This window comes from Crocuta crocuta, unplaced genomic scaffold (assembly GCF_008692635.1).
Source record: "Crocuta crocuta isolate KB4526 unplaced genomic scaffold, BGI_CrCroc_1.0 scaffold216, whole genome shotgun sequence".
NCBI lineage: Eukaryota > Metazoa > Chordata > Mammalia > Carnivora > Hyaenidae > Crocuta > Crocuta crocuta.
This window is the reverse complement of record NW_027531504.1, coordinates 10,811,216-10,837,128: the sequence shown is the minus strand read 5'-3', so window position 1 is coordinate 10,837,128 and position 25,913 is coordinate 10,811,216. Positions and strand designations below refer to the sequence as shown.

Genomic DNA, 25,913 nt, shown 5'->3' with positions numbered 1-25,913 from the left:
AGGCTCAAGCCATGGCAATTTGGAAAAGAGCACTCCTCCCTGGGACCGGTCTTACCTGACAAAGCCAAGGGCAGGGCACTCACTGTGCCACAGACGTTCATCCAGCCCATCACCTGTGATATCCTCACTTATCAACCTGCCTGTTGTCTCGCCAGGAGGCGACTCCTGGCAGGAACCCGGTGAGGACATTTTACTTTGGGATGCTCAGTGCCCCAAACAGAGCCTGGCATCGAAAACACACCCAGTGAAAGACTGAAAACCAGAAATGCACCAAAGACGGGTGTGAAATTCTCAGAGACTGTGGCTAGTTAAGATGTTGAGAAGCAAAGGGCTGTTCTTGCTGCTGTAACCATTTAAATACCACAGACTGGCTGGCTTAAGCAACAGAAGTTGATACTTTTTCTTTAATATTTATTTATTTAAATAACCTCTACACTCAATATGGGGCTTGAACTCACAACCCCAAGATCAAGAGTCATACTCCTTTGGGATGAGCCAACCAGGCGAACTGAATTCTTTCAAATTCCAGAAATTGATTTCTCAGTTCTAGAGCCTACAAAGTCCAAGATCAAGGTGCCAGCAATTTGGGTGCTGGTGGAGAACCCTCTTCCTGGCTTGTGGACAACTGTCTTCTCAGCAGTCTCTCCTGAGCCACAGTCTAGGACTGGGCTCACTTTCAGGGGCTCTTCTTGCTGTGATGGGGGGAGGGTTGTTCATCACCTCTCTCTGTGCCTTAGTTTCCTGTCCTCTCTTTTTATTTCTTCTTGTTGTTGTTCCTTGATCGCTTTCTCTCTGCTGAAATGGAAGCACTCTGGTCCTTCTGGATTCTGGAGTGAAGATCAGCTGGGTCCCCACACCTACCCTGGGTGGTTAGGGGAGGGAGCTGCATGTGACCAAAGACCAGATTCTCTCTCTTTTCAGGAGAGTTTTCTGATTGTGGGTGCAGCATGGGCAAGCAATCCCTTGGCTCTCCTGGGGGGTCAGGGGCTGTGCTCCCCACTAAGCTGGGAGGTTCTGTGCTCCTGCCAGTCCTATGCCCTGACACTAAGATCCTGTCCCCAGGTGTCCCTCCTTGGTTTTTTAAATCACTACTATACCCTAAGTGAGGTTATCATGCAGGTATCTATCTGCAGACTTCTTCTGCCTCGTGGCAGCTGATACCACAGCATGACCTACATCCAAGGCCTTGATCAAGCTCCAGGCCCATGTTTTCAACTGTTAACAAACATCTCCATTTGAATGTCTTTTTTTTTTTTTTAAATGTTTTTATTTATTTCTAGGGGGGAGAGAGAGAGAGACAGCGTGAGCAGGGGAGGGTCTGAGAGAGAGGGAGTCACAGACTGAAACAGGCTCCAGGCTCTGAGCTGGCAGTCAGCACAGAGCCCGACGCGGGGCTCGAACTCACGAACTGCGAGATCATGACCTAAGCGAAAGTCGGACGCTTAACCGACTAAGCCACCCAGGCGCCCCTCCATTTGAATATCTTACAGCACAAACTCAACCATCAATATTAAACTTATCACAGTCACTCCTAAACCTATTGTTCTCCTCTGAAGTTCCTATCGGTCCCAAACATGTCAGTAAGTCCTATGTGAAGGCTTTCTTCAAGAAGTTTACAGACTAAATGAGGGATAAAGACAAGTATACAAGCAAATACAATTAAGTGTTACAGAGAGCATCACAAAAAATGTGGTGAACATACAAAGGATAAAGTGTTAAATGAATACATGGCTTCAAGAAAGGCTTCACTGTCTACGACACAACTAAGCTGAAGCAGACTGGAGCCAGAGTGGGAAGGAGATCAAAACACAGCTGTGCTGAGAGCTGATAAAACTGAGCACAGGACAACAAGGAGGCAGCAGAGGTGAGTGCTGATACTGTGATTAAAATAACAGTGTCGGGGAGCCTGGGTGGCTTAGTCTGTTGAGCATCTGACTTTGGCTCAGGTCATGATCTCGCGGTTCATGAGTTCGGGCCCTTCATCAGGCTCACTGCTATCAGCACAGAACCAGCTTCAGTTCCTCTGTCTCCCCCCCCCCTCAAAAATAAATAGACATATATTAAAAACAAATCTATTTTGTACCTCTGGAAGGCTCCTTGAAATTCAATCTTCTCTCCTCAAATACAATGTAAGCTTCCTGAGGACCAGAGCCACAATCTCTGCGCTTTTTATAGCTCTTACAGAAGTAAGTAATAAGTTACTTAACTGTTCACTTGAATAAAAATGGATAAGTAAAGTTTACATTGTGAAAGATCAATGCAATTAAAATCAAGTTCCTCTAACAGAGAACTGAAATAAAGCCAACAGGCACACACATTAAAAAGAAAGTAACCGAAACTTCAGGTTAATGCAGTACTGAGAAGGAGAAAACATGTAGTTTTCAAAAGCTCCTGACTTCCTAATTATTTCTGATAACTCTTGAATATACATGACTTAAATCATCTCATAAAAGTAATGAGAGACTTGCATCATCTTTTGAGTCGGTCAGAATACGTTTAAGTTCCTTTTGTAGCAATCATGGCAAGTAAAATGGAGGGACGGGGGAGGAGATCAGAAGGGAGGAGTACTTTCAAGGCGGTGACAGATCCCAGACACCTTCCAGCCTGGGAGCAGCTTCCTTTTGCAGAGCTCTTCCACAGAGGCCACGTGGATGGACAGTTTCAGCATGACCGTCATGTCCTAAATCTGCAAACTTCCTCTCATCCGTTTGTTTCCATACCACTCTCAAACTCCCCACCTCCTTTTTCTTTGGACAAGTTTCAAATGGCAGTCTCTTACTGCCGTTTTCCCTAATGAATTTTCCCTAATAAAAGCTGGCCTCTTCCCTTTGCCTTTCTATGAACTTCTTCAAGGAACAACAGTTAAAATGCCCTCTCTTACTCTGTTCCCACTGCATGAAATTAGTCTGTGTTTCTCTCTTCATCTGCAGCCTTTCTGAGACTTTCTAACATTCAGTATGTACTATCACAATTATCCGTGTGCACGGCTTTCCTCCTGACTGACCTGTGAGTACTGAGGGCAGGACGGTCTTGCCCATTTCTGCATCTCCTGTTGACCACTCCAGAAACAGCACCTTGCCATGGAAAGCACACATACAGGATATCGGAACTGGAGCACATGACGCAATGCACTGGAGACAGTGGTGCTTTAGTAATGCCCAACGTGAGTGCCAGCAAATGAGAGCATTGATTCTAGAGAAGCCGAGGTTCTGCCACCATTAAGATGTCCAGCCCACCCCAGACAGCAGGCATTCTGCACCACCATAACATCTAAGCTTTTCGGCCCAGCACTTTCCTGCACTTGTTGGGTGACTCTGGACAATTTACTCCATGTTTCAGCTTCCTCATTTGTAAAATTGGGATAACATCTACCTCTGAATTTGTGTAGAGGTTTAAATGAGTTAATACGTGAATAATTTTAAAATCATCCTTGCTTCTTAGTGCCTGGCACTTAATAGTAAACACTCAATAAACTATAACTCTTTAATTGGTATAATTAGCAGTAACAGATTTTAAATCAGTTTCCAATAAACTGTCATATTTAGCACACATTATACAATACTTAGGTTACCCTACCAACAAGAAGACATATAATACATATTTGTTTTTTTAATACATATTTGTTAAACAGATGAAAACCCTTAACTCAATGTTTCAATGTGATGTCCTTATATATAATGACTCCTAACAGTATTTAAGAATTAAAAATCAAGAGGGTATCACACATCTAGAATTTTGTAACAGCTGATTTACAAACAAGATTCGTTAACTTTAAAAAAGAACAGGGAAGTGAAACCCTAGAGAGAAAAGGGTTTTCTTCTGAAAATTAAAATTAGATGATTAACTGTTGAAGATTCTTAAAAACTTAAAACTCTTTGTGACACAAGATTCACGGCGAAAACACAAATACATCTATCCAATTATTATAACCATGCAGAATTCACATAGTGTAAATACACATGAACCAGAAAATAAGAGGAGAAAATGAGTTAATGTGTCAGAGTAACCTATAGATCATTTTCTTTCCTAAATGCTTTGGGTGTTATTTAAGAATTTAAAACTGAAGAATTTCTCTTCAACTGTTAGGCATTCTGATTTTGATCTATCAGCATTATACTGAAGTTCCAGTACAATGAAAGAATTTGCCAAATCTGGTTCTGACTACAATATCCATACCAACTTTAATATTTATGATCTAAGATATCATGCCCAGAATGTATACGGAGCAGCAAACGTTATCTAATAATCTTAATAACTTTAATCTAGAATGCCCCATGTAGGGGCACCTGGATACTTCAGTTGGTTGAGCGTCCAACTCTTGATTTCAGCTCAGGTCATGATCCCAAGGTTGTGGGATTGAGCTCCTGTCACCCCATGATTCCCACGGAAAGCCCGTCAGAGAGAGAGAGACAGGAAAATCCGAGTCCCCTGTCTTGGAGCTACAGAGGCTCCTCAGACCTGCCTGTCCCGTCCCAGGACACCAGGCAAGCCCGACCCTGGTGGGAAACGCCGTCTCTAGCTCAACACGCGCGGGCTCCAAATGCTTCTCCAAACCCCACAGTTTCATATGAAGCAAGGGAGGAAAAACTCAAAACACAAACTGACAGCTAGAAGACAGGAAAACCCAAGTGGCTGTACATACAGACTATCACTTTCCACTTTTCACTCTCAGCATGGAGCCTGCTTGATATTCTCTCCCTCTCTGCCCCTCCCCTGCTCGTCCTTACACATGCTCTTAAATAAAATAAATATAAGTAAATAAAAATGCTCTGTGTAAACTATCAAGGAAGTACAGATGATAATGCATACCTTCAATGCTGACCTGAGCAAAAAAAAAAAAAAAGAGAGAGATGAAATGTAAAGAGGAAAAATGACACACTACACAAAAGATACAAGTACTATTGCAAAATAACGTAAGAACTTTCTCTGAACTCGATCACAAGAAAAGGAGGAGAATGGTATAGCCCTTTGCATTTAAAGGAAACGTTTCAGCACTTGTTAACAGACTTAGCCTCTCATAATAGGAACTGTTGGGACCATCTGGGAGGAATTAAATTTTAAAACTAGTATATTAGATTAAGTCATATGAGACTGCTATTTTTATAGATGAAAACCAGTAGAGTATCAGCAGTTTCATATGGTTCAACCTAATATAATTGATCGAGCTGAGCATCTACAGCAAACATTCTACAAAGAGCAAAATGGAACCAAGGACTCAAGATCTGACTTTAGCTAGACAGAATGTGTCAATTTAACCTAATGGAGGAAAAATATAAACACATAACAGTCAGAAATGGACTGGTCAACCAGGAAAGTACAGGAAAAAGACAATAATTAGAACAGGAAAAGAAGATCTGCCCTTTCTCATTAAGCACAGTTTAGGAGAGATAGTATTCTAAGCCAATATTATTTGTATACTGTGAAGAATGATAATGTTGATATTAGTTATAAGAGTTAAGAGGAAGACAGCAGTGCCAGATAGCGAGCTAAGAAATTTACAATATACCCTAATCCTCCCAACATCCTCTATACGAGGTACTATTCCTAACCCCAGTTGCCAGATGACGTAATTGGTCTTTGACAGGTTAAGAAATTCTGATTCCATTATACATTCCAAACATACTATACCCCTGGTTCTACCTATGTATTCACTAAGCCACCTTCTAATTATAATGTGGTTTCCTATACGGCAAATCTATAGAGAAGGGAATGTGCTAGCCAGGACTTAAAAGTCTGTGTCCCAAGGCAGATTTTGTTTTGCTTTTGACATTGTGATTTTTATATCAATCTCATGAGCTTTAATAATACAAGCCTGACCCCCAAATCAATTTTATAAAGGAGTTCAGATGAACCGGGTTTCAAAGCCTGAAAATATTAGACAATGTGCCATCTCCTAAAGGATGCAATCCCCATCCTGGGAGGGCCCTTTGGAGGACAGTCAATCATTCTTTCAAGACAGGAGATACCTCAACATCATCAATAGCAGTCTCTTCCTTTTTGGAATCTCTAGAGTCCAAAGAACAAACAAAAGTCTAATCCTGACTCTGCTCTGCGCACATTTAACACTGAGCAAATCACTTCTGTCACTCCTCAGTCTCCTTTTTCTTACGTATAAATAGAGGAGTTAAGATCTTATTCCTTTCTTACCTAACACCTATGGCTACCTATCCCATGAAACACTGTTCCCTTGCCTTCCATGTGCAATTTCTAGTTTTAGATCTCTTTTTCTGAGCATTCTTTTGGTCCCTGACTGGTCCTATAATCTACTTTCTGCCTCTATACCCATCCCAGCAAAGTCTGGGGTCCCTGCTCTTATCTCACAGTACTCACAGTTATGACTTTAGATGTGTATTTACAAATATGACCTGTATCCTCATTATCTGACTACTGTGGATTATATGGAATCCCATATGATGTCTATATATAGTTGGGGTACCAAAAAGCTGTGCCTTTATCTGAAAGACCCACATGCAATTCAAAAGTCTTAGGGTCAGGGTGCCTGGGTGGCTCAGTCAGTTAGGCGTCCGACTTCGGCTCAGGTCATGATCTCACAGTTCGTGGTTTCAAGCCCCGCATCGGGCTCTGTGCTGACAGCTCAGGGCATGGAGCCTGCTTCAGATTTTGTATCTCCCTCTCTCTCTGACCCACCCCTGCTCACACTGTATCTCTCTCTCTCTCTGAAATAAATAAAAAACATTGAAAAAATTTGATTTTTCAAAAAAAAAAGTCTTAGGGTCAGGATTACAACTGGTTATTAGTATTTTCTTTTCCAAGTTTTGTCTTCTGTTTCCACTCAGTGTGCCTACGAAACTATACTTTCAAGCCTCACTTCTCTCTCATCTCCAAAACCTTGATGGTAATTTAATTTTTAGTTCTAACCTCAAGTTTAAACCTCAAAACTCCATTCCTATTACCAAACGCCACATTCCTCTAGACCAGCCTTTTCCAAACTGGTGTCTTAGAGAAGGCTAATTTATAGTATGTTAGTTAATATGATGTGAAAAGGTCAGCACGGTACATAGGTTTCTTTAGTCAGATTTTTCATAGCCTTGCACATTTGTGAATTTACAAGAGGGAAATATTATATGTAGCATTTCCTGAACTTATTTTTAACTACTTTTTTTTTCTTCCCCATAGAACACCTATTAATATCTCCTGGAACCAGAGTTTCACATAATACTTTGGGAAACACTGTCCTATTCTCTCCTGTTTCAAACTGCCAACCACTTAAGCTCAAAAATGCCTTTTGGGGTGCCTGGGTGGCTCAGCTGGTTGAGCGTCTGACTTTGGCTCGGGTCATGATCTCACAGTTAGTGGGTTCAAGCCCTGCACTGGGCTCTGTGCTGACAGCTCAGAGCCTGGAGCCTGCTTCCGATTCTGTGTGTCCCTCTCTCTCTGCCCCTCCCCTGTTCATGATCTGTCTCTCTCACTCTCAAAAATAAATGTTAAAAAAAAAAATGCCTTTTATTTCTCACTCTCTCTTCAATATTCAATCAGTAGCTAAACACCTTTTCTTTCCAAATGTTATCATACTTTTCCTTTCTATTCCTTCTGTAATACTAAATTTCACACTCTGCCATACATGTTATACATCATGTCTATAAAATAAATATTAGATATGTTGCTATCAATCCCTTAAGGCTGCAACAAGAATTAAAAAAAAAAAATGAATGTAATAACATCTTGTATAACATGTCTTTCATAAGCATCCAACATTTCTCCCCTCAAAGTTAGTTAGCATCTGTTCTTTATTACGGTAAATTTTAATTCAAAGCTTAAGGAAAGCCATCTCCATGATAAGGGCAGAACTAGCCTTATGTGTATTAGCAATGATTGGGGACGTCTCTTAAAAAGTTTTTGTTTAAATTCCAGTTAATATACAGTGTAATATTAATTTCAGGTGTACAATATAGTGATTCAACAGTTCTATACAACACCTGGTGCTAATCACAAGTGCACTCCGTCCGTAATCCTCATCATCTATTTCACCCATCCCCCCCACCTCCCCTCTGGTAACCATCACTTTGTTTTCTATAGTTAAGAGTCTGTTTCTTGGTTTGCCTCTTTTTTCCATTTGCTCATTTGTTTCTTAAATTCCACATATGAGTGAAATCATATGGTATTTGTCTTTCTCTGACTTATTTCACTTAGCATAAATGATTGGGAAATTTCAAATGAGGCAAATAAGAAATGCAAATAATATGAATATGACATGAGTAACGAAAGTGGCACAGTGGGAGTCATACCAGTTAGCACTGAGTCACCATCCCCAGGAGGTACATAGGTAACAGCTTATACCTACTTTTCTCAGCTATTCAAGCACTTAAAGTTGGGTTTTTCTAACTCTGTATCTATAAACTGTACACCTCCTCAAGGAGCCCATGTTTCAGAAAGGTGAAGAACATTATTCAAGTACATTTATGTTTGTAATTCCTTACTGAAATTAGCATGAAAAGAATAGGCATTCATTCATACAGCGTTTCCTCATTCAAGGTGTGCCTGAGGAATAGGTGTTGAGGATGCAGAAGAGAACAAGACAGAATCATCCCTGTCTCCCCAGAACACATTCTTCTGAAGAATATATATAGGAAACTATAATTGTACAATTATTTAATTACAACTGTGGTAAGTATATATTAGTTGATTCTTTTTTTAACCTTTAGTTATTCATAATTTGGTAGCAAGGAGAAAAAAAAGTGGGCATTAAGCTCATACAGGGTTCAAAATTGCACGTATCATTAGAACGTTTTCAGAACTGGACAGAAAAATGCAAAATGAACATTAGATTATTTGGAGGAAGACAAGGATGGCCAAGGCTGGGTGTTGGGGATCTTTGGCCACAAGACAGAATAAGTAAGTAAATTCTTTAAAATTGTACTTGACAGCAAAAACACTTCAAGTACTACCTCTCAGGCTTGTTGCCAAATGTAAACGAAAACCACCCCATTTTGAATGCTGAAGATACAAAGAACACCGTGCTATCAATTTTACATAAAGTTGAAGGATTATCAAGAGGACGGTAACAATAACAACTAACATTTTCATAGTGTTTCAGTTTACTATGGGGTCCTATGATTGGTACTATTATTTTCCATTTTACAGGCGAGTAAACTGAACCAAAGCAGATTAAGTAATTTGTACAAGGCCACAAAGCTGTTAAGGACAAAGCAGGAATTCACACCCAGGCAGTGTGGTTTGCTTCTCACCACTCTGCCCTACTTTTCCATATATATTACGGAGGCATGTTCACCTATTCAGAAATTCAGCACGTACAAGTATCTGTCACTAAAATTCTCTACAAATTTTAATTCTGAGGGATCCTATGTTTAACAGATCAGGAACTCTCATCATTATCGATATTTACTGAAGCTCATTATGTGAAAAGCATTATACTGTATTATGAAAATACATAAAAACAGGCTTAAAAAAAGGAAACGATAATGCCCGGCTTACATACCAAGAAGAGAATTCTTCAAAAGAGACAAGAAAACCTCGATGTATTGTCACAATTAGGCTTACACTCTCACTCTTTACAATTAAGAGATGTATGTAATAGTATACACGGAATCCTATTAGATCAATGCCATTTATCTCTTTCAGTACTAAAATATCCAACCCATCTATTCTGAAGAACGGTATACTTCTACTATGAAAGCAGCATTACTAGGAACTGTTATTTTGAACTCTGAGAATATTTGTATTACTGCCATATTCACAATGAGCCGCCTAAGACGTGCATCCCACTTTTACCCTGTGTAGTCTGGCACAAGGTAGGCAATTAAATGTTTACTAAATGGAGTACTATTTTACTGTAACGCTAGAAAAAGTATGCAAATACAAAATTTATACCCTCTCCAACTGCTGTTACATAATTTAAACCAGAGCAATGAAGTATTTTTACTACATTCCAGAAAAGTGGCCACCACAACTCAAGTTCATGGTCATCAAAATCCCTCACATAATTCAACCAGTAGTTACCAATATTATAAACAGGTAAGAAAAGGGTTCTTTCTCATTTGCCCAGACTCCATTACAGGTGGTAGGTATGCTATTTATCTTCTGGGGAAGGTACTGTTTTTACCTCAGAGTCCTAAATTTAATTCAAAAACAAATAACAAAAGAGGCTCTCAGAAAATTATGTTACTTAAAGAGTATTTAAATCTATTTAGGCCAGAATAATTATTTTTACAAACTCAGAAATTTACTGTCATCAAAATGTTTCCTCACTGCGGAGAGAGGGTTAATTAATAGGTATTAATTTCTAAGGCAGCTAACCCACTGCTTGTGGGTGTTTAGCATGTAAAAACACAAAATTCTAGCTGGGGGTGGGCAGTGGGGATGGGGAGAGATGTACAAGGATGGAGATCTACAAATCTCTCTCTCACTGCAGGAGCTCTTAGGAAGCTCTGGAAAGTACAGAATAAAAAGCTAAAACCAAAGGTTTCCATTTATTCTCAACAATAAATAGTTCCTGAATTCACCTTGGATGCACAGGACCATAAAAAGCACTGTGAGAGTATTATACACATGGTTTCTAAAGAATTAGAGGTGACAGATTTTGTTAGACTGTGTTTGTCTGCATCAGACATAACTGCATATAACTTGGGACACTCATTCAAAAATTATAATGTTCTACTAGAAAAGAGCTAAAAAATAAGCATTTACTATAATTTTTAAGAGACAAGAGTGTTTCTACAATTGCTGTTTTTGTAGACATTATTTAAGTTAAAAGAATAACAAAGTGGTATGCAAAGTTTGGGGAATACAAAGTCTTCTCCAAGACACCACTTTTATTTAACCAAACCAAAGGTACCAACGTGCCAAACAGATGCAGCTTATTTTATGCCTTTTGCCACACTGACATATAATTTTCTGGCTCCCACATTTTAAAGTAATTATCCTTCTAAATTCACATTTTTAAAACAACTGTAATTCCCAGATTTACAAAGCAGTCATTTTTAATTATTATTATTATTATTATTAGAGAACACAAAGTCTTGCTTTTGTTTTTCTACAGTTCTAAATCATGTTCTCTCCCTAGAAGAAAACTCCGTGGGAACTAGTATCCATTATGGATCAAAAAAATATTCAGAAGTAACCCTCTGCAAGCCAAAACCCACCACCACTACCACCACTCACTCAATGACACACACACACACCCCAAAACCCCAACCACAACACTAGTCTGAAAAGTATTGCACAATTTGGAACAGTTAACAACTACTTCATATACCCAATAGTGCAAAGAAAGCAGTACAAGAACCAGCAGATAGAAGCTTGCTTTATCAATGCCAAATGATACTGAATACAGACCCTGCAGGATATTAAACACCTTGTATTTTTCATGGATTCAGGGCCCAGCTTTTGAGGTACTCCTATGCAGAGCCCAGCTGTTTTGAGTGATTTATCCACAGGAGTTTAATTTCAATTGTGTGCTAGGAAGTGGGAGGCAGTGATTATACCCTCCCCAAATCTTTCTGGCACACTAATGAACATTTTAAGAAATAGTTTCCAACTGAGATTAATTTGTCCTTCAAATATTCTCCTCCTAGCTCACTAATGACAATATCTGATTCACCATACTTTAAATGGAAGAACACAGGACTAAGCTTCTAATGAAACTCACGGTTTACTCATTTTAAGACTTAAAATGCCACAGAACAAATGCACTTCCTCTACTATCTTCAGAGGAAAACTGTACTGGAAGGAATACTACTTACACTTCCTTGAAAATACATGAAGTGGTTCCTTCAATTCTTTCTGTACTTGCTTATTTCTCCTGGTACCAAGCTGTACCAGTGTTCATGTCTTCTTCTCTATAGTATCATAAAATCAGATGTGGCTATTCATAATTTCACCAGCAGAAGACTATCAATTAAATTATATGTTCATCCTGTTCAGTGTTTTTCCATCAAAAACCTAAATGAAAACATAAAAGACACGATTTTCAAATGCCACAACTAGAAGAGATTTCATATACTAGATGGCAGACTACGCGTTTGATAGGTGGGACAAAAAGGGAAACAAGGTGAAACTGTGTAAATGTTAAATGCTGCATTAAGATTTCTAAGAGGAAGAAAAGCCATATAAAATTACAAAATAGAGATAGCTTTAAAAAAATCACTACAAATCAAACCTAACCCTTCCTGGTTACCATTGTATTAAATAAAAAGGGAAGGCAGCAGTGGATCTTCAAAGTTTCCTGAAGAAATAAATTAAGGAAAAGCATTATTTGGCTGCATAGGTCTTTGAGACTGAGGAAATAGCCAGTCTTAGAACACCTGATTATATATTCATGGGGCTTGGGGGTTCAGTGCAAGACTGAAAGCAGTATTTGAAGAGTTCCCTTTGCGTGGGTCAATGGTCAAGTCACTTCTACAGAAATCTAAATTCAGACATTCTTACAGGAAAGCACACAAACCATTCTCCTATGAAAAACAAACACACACCATTTTCATGTTTTCTGGCAGTTAAAAGTATAGGCAGATGCAACTCTTCATTATCTAATTCACAGAACTGAATGTTAAAAAAATTTTTTTTTTTTTTTGAATGTTAAAAAAATTTTTAAAAGGTAACTGATAGACAACTTTCCTAGTTATAAGACACTATTAATGTACTTTTCCTTAAAGCTGAAATGTTCCTCTTTTTAAAAAACTTTACTTCTACAACCCATGGATCAGAGACAGAGTATTAAGTATGTACATTTCCAAGCTCAGCTGAACTAGCCCTTAACAAATACTGAGAGAAGCAGAGTAGGGTGGGGGAGTTATACCACTGTTCATATCACTAATGAAAGAGATTATAATTGAAATAAAAATCATAGAGACTGGTACAAATTTTTATTCATTCCTCAGAATGAGTGTTTACTAGGTGCAAGCAATATTTTAGGAACCCAGGACTCAGTGGTGAACATGATCATTTCATGCCCTAATGACTCTTGAATTCTAGCAATTATCTGTCTCCTTTGTTTCATAAAAATGATAAATACCTGAAAAAAGGACAGTGTGCAAGATAGGGGACTATTTTAGCATGGATAACAAACAGTATTTGAGAGTGTCCTCAACAATGACAAGGAAGTAGCTTCAATTCAATGTGGGGGAAGAACATCGTTGGTATAGCGAACAGGAAGGAACAGGTTGAAACAAGATTGAAATGTCCCAAAAGAGATAGAAGCCCAATGCAACCTGTGCACAGAGTATGAAGCAGAGAACCGTGGCAGGTAAGCTGGGAGAGTTGAAAAGGGCCAGATACTGACTGAGGGCTCTGCAGGCCATGACAGAGTTTGATTATTAATTACAATGTGTCTGATTTATGCTTTGAGATTACTCTTCCATCTATGAAAAAAGAAAAACGGACTATGGTGCAGGGAGAAGGAAAAAAACTACTTCTGTCCATTTTCTTGTTAGGTAAAAAAATGAAAATTATAACATGGAGGAGTCCGGATGCCTGGGTGGCTCAGTCAGTTGAGCATCTGACTCTTGATTTTGGTTCGTTATGATCTCATAGTTCATGAGCCAGTTCATGAGTTTGAGCCCAGGTAGAACTCTGTGCTGACAGTACGGAGCCCACTTGGGATTCTCTCTCCCTCTCCCTACTCCTCCCTCCCCCACCAAGCCCCCCAAAATAAATAAATAAACTTCAAAAATAACCAGTGGAGAAGTCAAGACATTACATCAGGCAAAATTACTAACCTACTAACTGGCCCGCCTTCCTGCACAAAGTGAAAGTTTGTGAGAGACTTTTAGACACTGATGTATAATAATGTAGATAAACAGGGTGACTTGTGATCAAAAATAAAGGTGACTAACAGAGTGTCTCTTTTTTAAAGCCCATATTTCAAACCAAAGTGATTCTACAATGGAAATCAACCCTTTTGTGGAATACAGAAAGATTAAGTAATGTGACTCAAGGTTTAAAAAAGCCATTTTTTAAAAAAAGTGGCCATTTGACCTCCATTTCATGTTTTCTTCTAGTGAACAGAAAAAGAACCTGTCAGTGAATGACATTCAGAAATGGCTCAACAGTAATGAGACTGCTAATTAAGCCTTACTTACTCTATGCTGTTTTTCACGTTATTTACCTTTCTAGAATGATAGCTTTGGTCCTTAAGTGAATCTTACACTGTGAAAGTACTGCTGGGGAATCAGAAGTGGTAAAGATGATCATCCGTACAATAGGATTTCATGTGCCTTCTCCAATACATTTAGACAATATGATAACAGCTTTAAGACTAAGAACATGCCCTCTGGTCATGGGAAATAGGGAGCTGTTTTGCGTCTGTCTCACTAACACAAATCAAAACATGCCTTAAGAAGCAACTGAACCTGGGGCGCCTGGGTGGCTTNCAAAAAAAAAAAAAAAAAAAAAAAAAAAAAAAAAAGAAGCAACTGAACCTGTGTACTGCCAGAAAAGCTCAGTATCAGCTGTGCAAAAAGCCAAAATAATTTTGGTATAAATTCTTAAAATTTAAATAAGTCTGGAAGAATATTTTCAATTTACATATTCTTCAAGGCCCCTCATTCCCATATTTACACACACTGTGGCGGTCAATACACTAGGCACCTATGAAAAGGCAGTATTTTGTCAAAGTGGTGTTTTATAGGGATTACATAAAGTTATCTCGTTGTTGAAGCAGTTACCCAGTGACACCTAGATTTACATTTCCCAGTTCATATTGCTACTTCCACATGAAAGTTTGCACCTCAACACCTATCTTGGTTTTACACTCCTGAGTAGATCCAAAGCTGCTTACAGCATGAAAAACACTCCTCGTTTCAGGCTCTCCGAAAAAAATAAACATTACACTAACTTTCAAGACAAGTTCAGAAAAAGGCATTTGAAGATGTTCTTAAATGGGGGTTAGCCTAAATTGCCCACAGTCTGTGTTTGCAAGGCCTAAGGCTAAGAATGATATTTTTTTTTAAATAGTTTTAAAGGGTTTAAAAAAAAAAAAAGAAGAATATGCCATAAAGACTGGTCATGCTATGGGGCGCCTGGGTGGCTTAGTCGGTTAAGCGTCCGACTTTCGCTTAGGTCATGATCTTGCGGTTCGTGGGTTCGAGCCCCGCGTCGGGCTCTGTGCTGACTGCCAGCTCAGAGCCTGGAGCCTGTTTCAGTCTGTGACTCCTTCTCTCTCTGACCCTCCCCTGCTCACGCTGTCTCTCTCTCCTAGAAAGAAATAAAAACGTTAAAAAAAAAAAAAAAGACTGGTCATGCTTTCAAAAGTCTAAAATATTTAACATCTGACCCTTTACAGAACACATTTGCTGATCTCAGGCAAGCAGTTCCCAAAACTAGCTCTGTACCCAAATAACCTAAAGAGCTTCAAAATAAATACAGAGCCCTAGGCCTCATTCCACACCAAGAGAATTAGAGTCTCCAGGACTAAGGATCCAAGAATCTTAATTTTAAAAACCTCCTCTAGAACGTCTGAGTCAGGAGGATAATGGTAGCAGCCTGAATCCGACCCCTCCCCCCCACAAAAAATACAAAATCAGAATGCAAAGAAAACCACACATGACTTCCAGCATTATAAGGAGACAGAATACTTTACAAAGTAAAGAAATAAGCACCGAATTCAACAGCACTCCCACCACTTTGCAAACCTATGGCTACAATGCACAAGGAGAGAAGCTGCTTAAGGGACTCCATGGAAAAGAGAAGGGAACAGAGGATACAGATGAAGCACAGAAAAAAAATCACCCAAAGAAAAAGAAAGTTCATAATCAAGTGACAAAAAATTCAACAATGGAATTTGGTAGTTAATATCTTCAGCCTCACAGGAGACTGAATGAGACCAGCAATAGAACTGCAGGCTCTAGCAAGCAGTGCTTCTGGGGAAGAAGCAGATAAACAGAGAAGGGAGGTACTTCATGGAGATATGGCAGTGAAGGAAAAGAAGGAAAAATTAAGCATTCTCCAGAAACCAGAGAAAAACACATACAAATGCCCACCTGATCTCTTCATGACTGCTATCATTCATTAAAAAAAAAAAAAAAAAAAGTACTTCACTAATCTGACTGAAGGCATTTATGAACTAAGAACCTCCTCTACAAAATGCTTAGGAATAGGGGGAGAGGGGAAATCAAACCAATTCCAACATTTCGGCTGACAAACATTCTCCCCGTAAAACAATAACACACAACAAAAAACTATGAAACATTAAAAATTGTAAAGCAATACCTCAAGATGAGTTAAATACCCTCAAGCAAGTATTTGGAGATATTAAAAACAAATATTACCCAGAAGCAAAAATCCAAAAACTAAAAACAGAAATGCAACAAACCTCCAGTAAGAAATGCAATGTAAACTGATCAACCTTAGAGAAGGAATAAGAAAAAATGGGGCACATTTCTGAAATTAAGAGTAAATTACAAAAATGTTCAAGGAAGAATGGATTTGAATGAAAATCTAATAAGAGACATTGAAGAAAGGCAGGAAAAATAATAGAATAAAAAATGAGATGGAGTAAATAGGGTCAAAAGAAAGTGTCTGAAATGAAATACATACAAGAGATCCAACATTGTATAACTGGAGTCATTTAAGAAACCAATGGAGAATTAATATTTAAAATTATAATTAAAAAAAATAAACTTGCCAGATATAAGAAAAACGTAAATCCACATACACAAAGGGTTCAATGTATACCTGAGAAATCTGATCCAGAATAACCTACTTCAAGTCATGTCCTGGTCAAAATACTCACGTTTAGGGGCACCTGGGTGGTTCGGCTGATTAAGTGTCCAACTCTTAATTTTGGCTCAGGTCATGATCTCACCGTGGAATCGAGCTCTGCATCAGACCCATGCAGACAGTGCAGAGCATTCTTGTGATTCCCACCCTCCTCCCCTCCTCTGCTCTTGAACACATGCATTCTCTCTCAAAATAAATAAGCTTTATAAAATCCTCAGAGGGGGTAAAGACCAAATGACTTTAAGAAGCAATAAAACCAGACTTCAAAAACAACATACAAAAAATAAAGATAACTGTGAATTAAGTATTTTCAAAAAACTTAATGTGGAAGCCAAGCTTTCCTTCAAAAATTAGTCTAAAGAAAAAAACCATTTTAAATGCAAAAGAACTCAGGAGAATACTATATACACATGCCCTTATTAAAGAATTTACTAGAAGGTGAACTTCATCCAAGAACTAACCGGGGAAGCTTTAAGCAAAAGGACTAATGGTGAGCATTCAATGACTTCACTAACTGTAGAATAAAAGTGGTAAGAACATGGTTACAATAACAGAATGTACATGTTATACATGCTGACAAAGTAAAAAAGACTGCACAAATATACTAAAGTGACAAAAAAGGAAACAACTTTGTGCTGAAAATTTTTCAAAAAAATAGAGGCATTAAATATGAAGGTCAAAAATAAATGCCCACCACATCCATTACTATTTACCATTATTCTGAAGGCATTAGTTAATGAATTAGACAAAACAACCAAAGAAATGGAAAATAAAAATAAAACAATCTGTCTAGATGACATATCTAGACAGATATGGTAATATCTCTGTAAGACCCTAGACTCCAGAACTAAGAGAATCAATGAAAACTAATTTAACAAGGGGTCCCTGGGTGGCTCAGTTGGTTAAGTGTCCGACTCCGGCTCAGGTCATGATCTCACGGTTCGTGGGTTCGAGCCCCACATCGGGCTCCGTGCTGACAGCTAGCTCAGAGCCTGGAGCCTGTTTCAGATTCTGTGTCTCCCTCTCTCTCTGACCCTCCCCTGCTTACGTGCGCGCACGCTCTCTCTCTCTCAGAAATAAATAAAAAACATTAAAAAATAAAAGAAAACTAACTTAACAAGGAAACAAATGAATAAGTGCCCTCCCTATACAAACTAATAACCAATTAGAAGATTTACTGAAAACCTCATTATAATAGCAACCAAAAAAGATAAAAAATACTTATGAATAAACTTAAGAAATGTTCAAAATCTACATTTTAAAAAATCCTGTAAAACACTCCTGAAAGACAACAGTGTAGAGCTGAACTGGAGAGAGATCTCTTATTCATGATTAGGGCATCTCCACATCATCAGGATGCCAGTATTCATGACATCAATTTGTAAATGTAATGCAATCCAAATAAATATAGCAAGCTTTTTTCCTGGAACCAGACAAACTAATGCTAAAGTTTACATGGAAAAATAAACACAAAAGAATAGCCAGAAAACCACAACAAAGGAAGAACTATGATGGGAAGATTAGCTCTACTTGATATTAAGACGTACTGCAGAGCTTCTATGAATATAACAGTGTGGTACTAATACACGAAAAGTCCAAAGAACTAGAATAGAAAGTCCAGAATAAGGCCTAACTATATACTGAAATGAGTATATAGTAACGGTGGTAACTCACATTACTTGACAGGGAGGGAAAGCCAAAATGAGCTTTTTCATAAATTGAGTTGGGACAAGTGGATAGTTATTTAGACATAAATAAAATTAGATCTATCCATCCCTTATACTGTATGAAATAAATTCCAAATGGATCAAAGACATAAAACTATACAAAAACCAAAAGAAAACGTAAGTGAATTCCTCCATAACTGGAATGTAAGGAAAAGTTTTCCTACTCTGACTTAAAATTCAGAGGCATTAAACTAAACTTTTACGTGGCAAAACACAACTTAAGCAAAGTCAAGACACAAATAATAAATATGCAGAAAAAGGGCTATTTTCCCTAATATATTAAAAGAAATGTTTTAAGTTGATGAAAAAAAATTGCTATAGAAAAATGAGCAGGAGTGCCTGGGTAGCTCAGTCATTCGGTTAAGCATCCAACTCTTGATCTCAAGCCTCACATTGGGCTACATGCTGGGCATGAAGCCTACTTTAAAAAAAAAAAAGAGTAAAAGTCACAGAGAATTCACAAAAATATAAAAAACAGCCCTTTAAAGACAGGGAAATGTCACTTAGAAATACAAAATAAAACTACAGTGAAATACCATCTCTTACCAAACATATTAATACAAATTCAAAAGCTGGAAAAAATACTATTTAATTGAGGCTTTGGGGAAACAATGAATTCGCCAGCAGTGTGTACAAAACGTCATGTGGCAGTTCTAAAACACGGCTGCAAGTTTCTGACACTAGTCCCATGGAGAAATGGGGTCTATGTTCCTACCCTTGAACAGGGCAGACTTTGGAACTGCTTCCCTCAGTCGACTACCACCAAAGCAACATCACTGAAGTAAAAGCGAAGTCACAAAAGGTTGTATATCCTGTGGCTTTCTGGGAATACTCACTCTCCTGACATGCCCTCTCGGAATTCAGGCTGTCAATCCTGTGAAGAAGCTAAAGCTGCACTGAGAGACCATATGTACACATTCAGGTTGACAGTCTGAACGAGGCCAGCCTCAGTTGTCTCAGTGCTGGTGACGGAAGGAGCTGCCATGTAACTGTAGTCCCTATTTCCCAGTGATGTAAGATCTCCCAGTGGAAGCTCCAGACTCCATGAGGCAGAGACAAGATGCTCTGCTCTCCCCTACCCAAATGTTGCATCTAGAATCTAGGAGTACAATAAAAGGAATGCTCTATACAATTAAGTTTAGTGCAGGTCCAACAGTAATAAATAACCAGAACACAGCATATCCCTATGGAACTAAATCTGGTAATAGTTAATAAATTTATCCTCCATCTCAGCAATCTTGCCTCCAAGAATTTACTTTGAAGATCTATCTTAACAATATGAAAATACATATGCACAAAACTATTCACTGCAGCATTATTTATAACTTCAAAATGCTGGAAACTACCTAATGTTCAAACACAAGAGAGTGGTTGCATAAAGAATAGCACATAGAGCAGAATACCATGCAGCTATAAAAAAAAGGAATATGAAGATTTCTGCAACCCACGATGAAGGGATCTGTGGAATATTCGAAGCAGGGAAAAAAAAAGCAGAGCGCAAAACACACACCACATATTAAGAAAGAAAAAGTAAGAAAACACACATCAGGGCACCTGAGTGGCTCAGTCCCATAAGTCTCCAACTCTTGATTTTGGCTCAGATCATGATCTCACAGCGGTGGGATAAGCCCGTGTAAGATTCTATGCTGGATGTGGAGCCTGCTTAAGATTCTCTCTCTCCCTTTCTCTCTGCCCCTACCCTGCTTGCACACAGACTCTCTCAAAATGAATATTAAAAAAAAAAAAATACATAAGTCTGTTTATTTGGGGGAAAAGAAACACAGAAAGAATAAACCAAAAAACAAGAAAATTGGTTACTTGCAAAAAGAGCAGGAGTGGGAGTGTTGAAAACAAAGAAATGATGGACAATTCTGAGTATACTTTTTTTATGTGTAGCTTTGACTTTTGGAAGCACACTAATGTTCTACATATTCAAGATATAAAATTAAAACAAAAAGGGTTGGGGGGAGGAGCTAAAACTGAATACCACATAAGTAAAGGAGAAACCTACTGCATCTCAAATGAGTAAGTTGGCCACACTGAAGGGGGTAGGGGAGAATCCAATGCAAATAGTTTTTTGACATGGTTTCACTGTACAGCCTTAGTGTCTGGAGGGAAAAGGGAGTATAAACAAATCCTAAACTTCTCTTAGTACCTTTACTTATGAAAGTGACATGAATACATAAGTTCTCAAACTGTATCCTGTGTACTGTAGGACTGAGCAAAGTGTTCATATTGAAAGCTACTGTTCTCATTGTGGAAACAGAGACCAAAAAATGGAATGGATAAGGGCACCAGGGTGGCCCAGTGGGTTAATAGTCCAATTCTTGATTGTGGCTCAATTAATGATCTCATGGTTCATAGGGTCAAGCTGACAGTGCAGAGCCTGCTTGGGATTCTCTCTTTCTGCCCCTCCTCTGCTCAAGCTTGTGCATGTACTCTCTCTCTCTCAAAATAAATAAATATTTAAAGAGAGAGAGAGAGACAGAGACAGAGAGAGACAGATGCAAATTCTCATACCCAATCCAGACCTATTAAATCAGAAACCCTGGGGGTGAGGCCCAGCAATGCGTTTTAACAGGCTTTCCAGGTGACTCCTATGCATGCTAAAGTCTGACAACTATGTGCTCTTTGACTAAAATTACACTTTTCTGTAAATGTGTGTTCCCTGTTATGGACTGAATTATGCCTCCTCAAAATTCATTATGTTAAAGCACTAAACTCCCAACGTGACAGTCTTAGGAGACAGGATTTTTAAAGATGTAATTAAGGTTAAATGAGGTCATAAAGATGGGAACCTATTCCAATAGGACTCTTGTCCTTATAAGAGGAACAGACATTCAGGATGTAAGCACAGAGAAAAAGCAACATGAGCACCCAGCAAGTCCACTATCTACAAGCCAAGTGTAGAGGCCTCAGGAGAAAACCCAACCTCCAACATCTTCATCCTGGACTTCCAGCATCCAGAAATGTGAGGGAAAAATGTCTGGTTTTTAACTCTTCCAGCCTGTAGCATTTTGTTATAGCAACCCTAGCAGACTAATATATTCCCCTTTACCTCAAGCAATATTTAATTTTAATGCTTTTTCTCTCTAGGTATGGACTGAAAACACTGGCCACTGTTAGGAAAAAAAAACAACTCTCTGAAATTCCCTTAAGCATCTGTGAAACTTGTTTTTCAAGTCAATCTTTCACCCTTTTTAGATGATAAGGATTATTTTATACCCAAACTCCCCTGAGAAGATAAACTAGAAGCATATCCAGCTTAAGCTGTTAGAAGTTGACTTCCAAGTACAAAATGGTGCTGCTTCCATTATCTACAATTCAGCCGACTTTGACTTTGGTCAACTTTTTACTAGACCCCTTTCTCCAACTCTTGTTTCCCCTTCTACAAGAATGCCAAATAACTAACATGCTTAAGAGCACACTCTTATTTTAGTCTGCAGTTAAGGATATAAAAATCACAACTGTATTTCCCCTTGTATCCAATGTAATGGAACACATAATAAAACCTTCCAAATAATCTTAAAAAGTGGTTCTACATTAAATATGTTCTTTTTTAAAGAACTACTGACATGTAAAAATGAACCTTAGCCAACTTATTACATTCATAAACCATCTAACCAGCCTAAGAACACTCAAGCTAGATACAGGCCATTTCTACATGCTTTGCTATGCCTACATTGGTACACAGCATATCTGTGCTCAATCCCAATGTGAAACTACATGACCTAGAAGGGTTTCATGTCTCCAATGTGTGATGTGTGTTTGAGCGCACAGATGCATGTAGCAAACTTACATTAGCTACACTGACAGTAAGTGCCACTACAGTAGTGCCATATATACTGAGGAAACAACTGGGTATCCAAATAGAAATATAATCCTGTCTCTACCATATATCCATAATTACTTTAACATTATATCGCTTGGGGTTACTTATGTTTTCTACAAATACAAATTAGCCTCTGTGAACATATTAGGCAGTGATGTCAAGACAATGGTCAATCTAATCATCCAGTCCCTTTTTCACCTAAGTAACACTGATAACATCATTTTCCTAAAGACACTACCACACAAAACGTCATTTTAAAATGTATAAAGCTCTCATTAATTAGAACTTAATTAGAATGTATTTAATTACAAATACATTCCTAATGTTCTTGGAAAAGCATAAATTTACTCATTTTTCCTCTTACCATACATGATCTGATGAAGAACTGATGGTAAAAATTATAAAACTGGAGCACTCGAATAAAAAAAAATTTAAGTTTTATCCCATACACTCTATCTGCTAAGACAGAAAAATACTAATATTTGGGGGATAGGTTCAACAAAGGATTGAAATAAATGTTACCCAGCAATTTCAGTTGCTAGATTTTACAAGTTACAATAATATTTGCTTTATCATGTTTAAACAAAACCAAACATGTTTTACAGAACAGGAAGCCACTGAAAGATGTCAAAATAAGGAGGCAAAACTCATACAGTGCATGCAAGATCACTCTTTCCATCAATTTAGTCATATGCAGAATACTAAGGCAGATGTTTAAAATGAGGACCATACTGCTGACCAATTAAGATTCTATGTAAGTCCCCAAAGGCACCTACCTTCTTATCAATTAGATATCATTCCAGATCAAAATCTTTAGCAAGCGTCTAACTAAAAGAGATGAAGCCTTGAGTCAAGGTCATTTTTGTCTGTTTATTCTATCAGATGATGAACTTCCAGCACTTTCTTTCATTCAACCACTGAGGCCCCATTTTATGTTATTTTTCATTACTGAGGATAACTGAATGAGCTACAAAAGAACAGTTAAAGCCTATCAGTTGCACAACTCTTTTAGCTTATAAAGTATCTGGAGACTGACATGAGTTTTTGCACAAATATTACAAACTGCAGATCAGAGAAAGGACCTACAAGGATTAAAAGTCAGAGGTCGAACTCTGAACTATTCATATTCATGAAAGCATTAAATTTGAAGTCTTACCCATTTAGCAACACTATTTACAATAAATAAATGGGAAGACAATAAATTTCCATTTATACACAATATAGACTACCTGCTCTAACCAATAGGGAAACTCGAATATTATGCATGGCACAACATAAATTTAATCCTCACCTATTCTTTACTCTGCTATATTAGTACTTAAATTCATCTATCTTACTTAACTTTCCATAAACCAGTTAAGGAGATACTTCCTTTGATCCTCCCCTTCATCTCCTACCCTTACTCTCATGTACAGTACACACAGTGTTATGTATTTAGAAGTTAAGCAAGTGTTTTCTAATATTAAATGTCACTGCAGAATGATATAAGTATAGGAGTTGTGGTAGTATGCAGTGAATTCATACTGATCCTATGACAAACCTGAAATTCACATTTTGAATTAAATTCATATTGACTTTCTACTGTTTAAGCATAAATTGGATAGATATTCTAGTTATGAGTTTTCCTAATACTTGGATTTATTTTCTTAAGCATTTACTGTGCATCTAATAAATCCAAACTCTGACCTAGATGCTGCTTACTATTCAACATACCTATAAAATAATGACTGATACAAAATACATATTAGAAGTGGGGATGAGCACTGTGTGTTATGTGGAAACTAATTTGACAATAAACTATTTGTAAAAAAAAAAATACATATTAGAAAACATATAGCCTAAAAATATTTATTTTTGTACCAAGAATTAATAACCTTATCTCATTCTAAAGAAGGCTCCCAATGCTAAAAACATTTCAAGCATGCTTATTTTGAAACGTCCTCTACAAATTTTACTAAGGTCACTTTTTAAAGAAAATATCCTTAGGGCACTTGGATGGCTCAGTTGTTTAAGTGTCAGACCCTTGGTTTCAGCTCTCATCAGGATCTTACGGTTAGTGGGATTTAGCCCCACAGAGCCCACAGAGCGCTCTGCGCTCACGGCAGGAAGCCTGCGTGAGATTCTCTCTCTCTCTCTCTCTCTCTCTCTCTCTCTCTCTGCTCCTTTCCCCACTTGAGCGTGCACTCTCCCAAAATAAATAAACTTAAAAAATATATCCTCAATGGCAGATCTTCATTAAAAAAAAAAAAAAGATCTATCATCAAGAATAATTTTGTAAACAAGTTTCATTAATAAGGTAGACGGCTCAGGGCTCCTGGGTGGCTCAGTTGGCAAGCATCTGACTCTTGGTTTCAGCTCTAATCATGACAGTTCATAAGTTCAAGTCCTGCATGAGGCTCTGTGCTGACTCTGAGGAGCCTACTTGGGATTATCGCTCTCCCTCTCTCTGCCCCTCCCCTGCTCCTGCACTCACTCAATCTCTGTCTCCCAAAATAAACAAACTTTTAAAAAAGGTGGATGGCTCACACACTATATGTTAAATAATTGTATCACAGAAACTTGTTTTTCCAAGGCAAGTGTCCATGAAACATAATTCTGTAACATGGAACTTCCACTGTGGATTCAGAATGTCAACATCCTAAATCCAAATCTGTTGTTCAAATTTGTGAGATAAATTCAACAGAATTATTATGCTTTAAAAAAAACGAATAAACATGTAATTTACCATTTATAACTTATTACTTTTAACCTCTGTACTTTCTTGTATCCTGCATGTAATGTTTTTCTACTACAGACCTTAACTTTTTTCCCCTAGTCTCAGAAATATCACAATTCATTGACAATTACTATTTCTTCCTAATACTGCTGGTAGCATACGTTCTCCCATGAAGATTAGGATAATAACGGGGCGCCTGGGTGGCTCAGTTGGTTAAGCATCCAACTTCAGCTCAGGTCATGATCTCACCACTTGTGAGTTTTAGCACCATGCTGGGCTCTGTGCTGACAGTTCAGAGCCTGGAGCCTGCTTTGGATTCTGTGTTTCCCTCTCTCTCTGCCCCTCCCCCACTCACGCTCTGTCTCTGTCTCTCAAAAATTGAACAAAACATTAAAAAAAAAAGATCAGGATAATATCAAGTATTCATTGTTTGTCACTTCAAATGTGCGACACCATCTTCCCATAACAAAGCAGAGCTAAATTTAAATTCGGCTTTTTGCAGTCAATATTTAGAGTAAGAATAAACCAAGTCCCTAGCCTCTTGCATAGTTTTCATCAAGCCTTAGGTGAATAAATAAGCACTTCCTTCAACAAGATTCACCCAAGAACATTTTAATTCCAAGAAAAATGTACCTTCTGACATCACTTTAAACTTTTGGTAACATGTCAGCAGCCCCAAACTGTATTAAAGCAGAAAGAACAGGTGGCTAGGGAGGTACAGTGGGCCCCCACATGCCTTCTCTGCCATCAACAACTGGGGGGTGATAAACTGACTCATGTCTCTAGCTTTCCACATGGAAAGGAGCCATGAGCTTCCTTAGAGGGCTGATATATAGAATAAATGATATCAACTGCTATATGCAACACATTTCTGACGGAATTCCTTGTAACTATAAAGGAAAAATCAGATGCTTTATTCTCATGATCTCAAATACAAAGCCAGTTA

At 38.1% G+C, this 25,913-nt stretch overlaps 1 protein-coding gene across 5 annotated transcripts in view; it reads right to left on the bottom strand.

Moving 5' to 3' along the window:
• ATP2B1 (ATPase plasma membrane Ca2+ transporting 1) overlaps positions 1-25,913 on the bottom strand; it is a 135,005-nt gene that overhangs the window by 90,639 nt on the left and 18,453 nt on the right. For 2 of the 5 annotated variants that reach the window (XM_077772280.1, XM_077772276.1), the window contains exon 1: positions 11,721-11,914. The exons of 2 other annotated variants lie outside the window; for them this stretch is intronic. The gene's annotated coding sequence lies outside the window, so the exon portion shown is untranslated. Of the gene's footprint in view, positions 1-11,720; positions 11,916-25,913 lie in introns of those variants that run through there. One more of the 5 variants, XM_077772279.1, reaches the window with a different exon arrangement.